Here is a 6,306-nt window from a genome sequence, read left to right as displayed (position 1 = left end):
CAATTGAATTTTGAGTGCTTGACGTTTTAGTGGCCATAATTATTGGTGGTACAGTTACTTTCCATTTGAAGAGAGAAGGTTTGGGTCTCTCGGCCCAAAGGCTGGCACATAATTTTGTCAATTGTAGATGTATCAATTTTCTATCATATTTTGTTGATTTCCTAATCCCTTCAAATAATGCAGGTGTTTCTAAAAGTATTCTATGAGAAATCTAGATAATTTCTTTGAAGCACAAAATCAGTTATTTCCTATGCTGCTCTAGTTCTTCCTCTTCCTTTGATAATGCAGTTTAGGAGCAGAACTTTCACTGGCCCAGGAGCTCCAGCAGTTAACCATGGCCTTGGAGTGAAGGGCTAAGACCATGGCAGCTGGTTGCCTCTGTCTGACCAAGTGTGAATCCATGGTTCTGGGCTAACATCAAGTTTTCTATTGGTTTCTCTATAACTTGATGAAGATGGACTCAAGAGGTTGAAAAACTTCCTAGTTTTGTAGAGTTGTTTGAGAAGATCTCCACTTCTCGTGAATATTTTGTTGAATTCAGTGCAAGCAGCTTGCTGTTTCTTGGTTGTAGGCCTATCCTGTTTTGTGGCTGTGGTTTCATTAACCTTTTGGCTCAGAAAATGAGTTGAAAAAAGTTCTTTCAGAAGCTGATGAAAATTCATTGTAAGGACATCTCAAGTGTCATGGACTCTGGCAACATTTCTAAAGAATCTTTCAGGGGTGGCCGGATGGCTCAGTTGGTTAGAGCATGTGCTCTGAAAAACAAGGTTGCTGGTTCAATTCCCACATAGGATGGTGGGCTTGTGCCCCCTGCAACCAAATACTGAAAACGGCGACTGGACTTGGAGCTGAGCTGTGCCCTCCACAACTAGATTGAAAGACAATGACTTGGAGCTGATGGGCCCTGGATCACACTGTTCTCCAATATTCCCTAACAAAAATCTTTAAAAGAAAAAAAAATCCTTTTCATGTTCAAAAATTTGACAGGTTTTCTAATTCTTTGTTTTCTATACACATAGTAAATAAAGACCATGAACAATCAAGAGCTTTACTTTGATTCCTGGGGGTTACTGTTTGATGATAAAAGAGTTGCAAGGATCAGCAGGTAGAGCAGATTCTACTCTTCAAAGTGTAGTTTCTCATAAAGATGTTGTGTGACCACATTAAATGGATAGGTTTTCAACCATTAAAGATCATAAAGAAGTGCTCTCCATGTTTTGTCTCTTGAATTGGATTAGGTTGTCACGTTCCCTACATTTTGGTTGGAGTTTTTAACTCCGTATCCTTTGGGTTTGTGTTGCCTCAGACAGAAGGCTTTTATAAATGTTCCAGGGGCAAATTGTAACGTCAGGTAGCAAATCATTTCAGCTAGTTTCCAAAGGAAACTGCCTTTCTTGCATCTGTGTTCCCCAGAGGTCTTAGTCCTGGTTGATAGTGTTGTGGAAACCTCCGGAGTTGAATCTGTGGAATTCTTAACTTTGGTTTTCGTCTTTGATCATTTTCTGTGTCATCCACATCCTCCTTTGATTAGCTGTCATGTGTGAGCAGACCTATCTCTAGATCTCTGAGGGGGTTCCATGTTTCATATCAGTGCTACTTAACAGTTTTATTTAAAGGCTGATTAACTGTCATCTTTGGATGAAATTTTAGCCTTTATAAAGTCTGTATATAGCTCTCAGGGGGTCAGAAACTTGTCAGTGACAAAGTAGTAGGTCCTTGGGGCCGATGAATTGTTGGAGTCAGGATGCTAGAGTGCATAGCTGAGAGACTGGAGGTCCGAAAATGGGTCATTTATAGTTGTACTTACAGAGGGTGGCCCTTGGTAATGTCAAGGGTACCGCCATCGTGTGGGTGGCTGCAGTAGGGAAGCAGACAAGTGTGTTGAAAACTAGAAGGTCAGGGAACTGAGGCTGGGGTTTTGGAATGGTCATCTGTGTTAGGACAGGCCTCGTTTTAGCGTGTCAGTGAGAGACATGCTTAACTCTTCAGAGAGTGAGAGGAAGTGGACAGGAAGAGGGAGTAGCATCGATACCTGCAGCACGGAGGGGAAGTGAGGAGTGTCTGATGACATGAGATGAAGAGGGCGGCAGGGAAACCGTACTGTAAGGAAAGCCACAGTTTAGATGGAGTAAGAAAAGGGAACCCTCAGAGGAGAAGCTGAAGACACAGGCTTTTTGCTGGGTTCTGACCAGGAGTTCCAATGGGCACTGGGAGCGCTTCAGGAATTAGAAAGGTGGGAGGGCATCTGTGAGCTCAGGTGCAGGCCCCATGTGGGCTGGATGCTTCAGGTTTGCAGAATCTGCTTCCATTATGTAGGCAAACGTCTAACTGCTGTGGAGATAATGGTGGTGCCCGCCTGGTAGAGCTGTTGAGAAGAGCTCGGGAGAGCTTTGGGGAGACGGTTAAGGGGTGGATCAGGCTAACGCCATTGCTCGGCTCAGTCATTAAAAGTGGAACAGCCAGGCACCTGGGTGCTCCTGGTGTGATGTAAAAAGAAGTACACAGAACCACCTATAAAGTATCTTGCCTCCCCCCCAAAATATGTTGCACCTGAATCTTCGTAGCCTCTAGGTGTAACCAGTGTTTACAAGATATACACGGCACACAGGAATAGAAAAAAATGATGCTACAAAGATAAAATCAACCAAATCCGGAATAAGGGAGCATCTATAAGGGGAAAAGGGAGGGAAAACTATTATAAAACGTAAAAAGTCCAAGAGGCATATTCCAAGGCTGTAGACTTCATTTGGACCCTGATGAGGTCAGACCAGTTGCAAAGATGGGCAAATAGGGAAAATTAGAAGTGGGACGGATATTAGGGGATAGCAGGGAATTGTTCATCGTATTGGCTATGACAGTTTTATTATGCCATTAAAAAAATTGTTCTCTCAGAGTGTGGACTAAAGTCTTTGTGTGGGAAGTGAACAGGAGGCCTGTATTGCTTTAGAATACTCCATGCCGGTCCCTATGCCCGCAGAAAAGTGGTAGCTGAAGCAAGAATAGCAGAACATTAATAGTTGCTGAAGCTGGGTAATGTGTATGTAGGATTCCTACTATTTTCTCTAATTCTATGTATAAAATTTCTATAAGAAACAGCTTTTTTTTTTTTAGTGAGTTAAAGTATATTAAGTACTTAAAGCAGGGCTTGTCACATAGTAGTACTATATTATACAATCTCTGTTATCTTTATCTTCTTACTTTTCAGTCACTTTTCTTGCCGAGGCATCAAGGTTTAATCACGTGGGCAAGAAAGGTAGATCTAGGCAGGGCTGTCATGCCTACTGGTATTGGCCTAGCGAGGTGTCACTTGAAATGTCTTTTTGGTTCTAATATTTAGATTGTACTAGTGGATGCAGTTAGAGAACTTGTGTATTGAACAAATGCTGATAGAATTTTCAGTTCTGCCAAACCTGATCCCTGTTTTAAAATGTAATGTTGCCTCAGGGACGTATCTTGACCATTCTATCTGGAATTGTGGTCTGCCCCCTTCCCTACAGCCTACACACCTATTACCTTTACATTATTTTTCTATAGCTCTATAACTAACTTACGTATTGAATTTACTCACACATTTTCGATCCACGAGTGTGAATCTGCGTATGCGGAGGGCCAGCATAGTTACCTTTTATTGCTTGGAGGTTCAGTGCCCCTAAGCACCACCCCTGCCCGCACACACACACACACACACACACACACACACACACACACATATACACACACACCGTGTTAGTATTGTTCAAGGATCATCTGTGCAGTGTGTGTCCTCCCTCACCTTCCTACCTCTGACTAGAAAGTAAGCTCTGTAAAGGCAGGGATTTTTATCATTCAGTTTTGTATTCCAGCACCTTAGAAGGGTGTCTGAAACATAGCAAATACTCAATAAATATGTCAATTGGATGTGCCCCTTACATAGACAAGAAAACTAGGAGTTGACATAGATTTATCTGTGCCCTCTAGCCCTACCCTTCAGTGGCCAGTGGCTCCATTTTATGGTGACCTGCCTGAGCTATGTGTAGTCCACCTGCCGCTGTAGCACTCTTGTCGTCAGACCCCTGGCATTAGTACAGTACTCAATGGATGCATTTTAAACTAGATTGTCATTTTGACTGACCGTGTGAAACCATTTGACTGTTAATCAGAGTACTCAGCCAAAAATGGATTGACTGATGAATTAATTGAAACCGACATTTAGATTCACCCATTTTGCCATCTCTTCCCAAATACAGACTGAACATTTTTAAGAAACACTGATTTTAAGAGATGGTTCTGAGTTTAAACAAGGCCTCTGCTTACGTGGGAAGCTGACAAACTCCACAGTGATCCATCATCATGATTCTTTCCTTTAACAGGGCACAAAATAGTACCCCAGCCCCAGGGACTGAAAGGACTGTTCATAGGTATTTGGTCTTGCGTTAAATGATACCGATACTGGCAGTAATGATGGGACTTGTCTCCTGCTGCCCCAGCATGTCAGCACTGCCAAGCCTTGCTCCAGGGCTGGGGGAGCCATTTGCCCAGGATACCTCTCCCGGCTGAGGGATGAGCAAGCCACTTTCATTTGGGGGGAAATTTCTCATCTGTAGGTTGAGGGCATTGGACCACATGGTCATAAAATTTCTTCTTTGCGGGGCAGCCGGTTAGCTCAGTTGGTTAGAGCACGGTGCTCTTAACAAGGTTGCTGGTTCGATCCCGACATGGGCCACTGTGAGCTGCGCCTTCCACAACTAGATTGAAACAACTACTTGACTTGGAACTGATGGGTCCTGGAAAAACACACTTAAATAAATAAAAGTTTTTCTAAAAAATTCTTCTTTGCAAATAGAAGGTGTAACAGATCAATGATTTAGAGAAAACCCTTCAAAGGCCAACGGACCAGGTTAGAATTACAAGAGTTTATGAAAAATATAATAAATGGGGTTAAGGTGCCAGTTATCACACAAGGCAGGTTTGCGTTATACAGAGTCATAACCAAGATTTTTCTTCCTGGGTGCCATTTTAATTTTGCGTTAAGAATTCTGTTCGTTGTCCTTGCAGTAATTTTTGCTCCTCTAGAGGGAGGTATGCTCTTGAGTTCTAATTATCAACCTGTAATGCCAGCTGCATGAATGGTGGGTAGGCTGTTGATTGCCAGAACTTTAAGACAGCACAGGATGCACAGGACTAGTCAAGTTCATCTCTTTACATGCCCCTTAAAGAAGGGTTACATGAACTGCGCCTGAGGATAGCAGGTGCATGTTTGGTGGTTGATTGTTACATCAGTCCTCTTAAAGGACTCCTGAAGAAATAAGTCCCCAATAATGTTTTCCAGAAGCTGTAAACTCATTTAATCAGTTGTTTGTTTTAGTTTAAAATACAGAATACTTCAAGAAAAAAGGCAACCACGCAAAAATTTAGACTTGCAAAGGGCCTGAGTCTGGGGAGTCTGACAAGTTATTAAGTTGCTGAGACCCACTTCATCTTTCTGGGCCTCAGTTTCCTCACCTATAAAAAAGGAATGTTGGAGTGTTGAAGTTTCTGATAGCTCTAGAGCTGCACTTTTCACTATGGTTGCCATAGTCACATGACTACTGAACCCTTGCAATGTGGCGAGTCTAGCTTGTAAGTATAAAATACACACTGGATTTTGAAGACTTAGTATGAAAAAAAGTAAAGTTACTATAAATTTTTAGTATTGATTACAAGTTGAAATAATATTTTGCATATCTTGGGTCAAATAAAATATATTAAAATTAAATTCACCTATTTTTACTTTTTTTGTGGGGCAGAAAATTTTCAATTGTATATGTGAATATGCGGTGTGTAGTTTAGAGCAACGTACAAGTGAAGAAATGAGCAAGGTTCCCCTTCAAATCTGCCTAAACCAATCTTCTACAAGATACTTTTAAAATTTCATATTCAGGAATATTTACTATTTGTGAAGGTAAAATTACCATTCTGATTGGTTTAAGTATAGATAGTATATACATTGTATGAGTGAAAATGGGGCTTCTTTTTCCCAACATTATTTTGTTAGTTTGCTCCTCAAAATTTTCTATCAAATGTACTCTCATTGGGACAGAAAGACATGGCCCCAAGCTGCCTTCTACTCCACCTCTAGGCACGACATTTCTTTCAAAAATCTTGTTTTAGCTTTAAATGAAGTCCCTGGAAATTTCGCATTCCACTTCATAATAAATTCCCGTGAAAAACTGTTTGGGAAGCTTTAAGTTACCATCCAGTAATGCTGATGCTCCAGGAAACAGTGACCCGTATTAACCTGAGGTTTCCCTGTGGCACACCAGCACTTCCTAATTGGACTTCAAAGTC

The sequence above is a fragment of the Rhinolophus sinicus genome, linkage group LG06 (genome assembly GCF_036562045.2).
Source record: "Rhinolophus sinicus isolate RSC01 linkage group LG06, ASM3656204v1, whole genome shotgun sequence".
Taxonomy (NCBI): domain Eukaryota; kingdom Metazoa; phylum Chordata; class Mammalia; order Chiroptera; family Rhinolophidae; genus Rhinolophus; species Rhinolophus sinicus.
Note: the sequence above shows the minus strand (reverse complement) of the source record.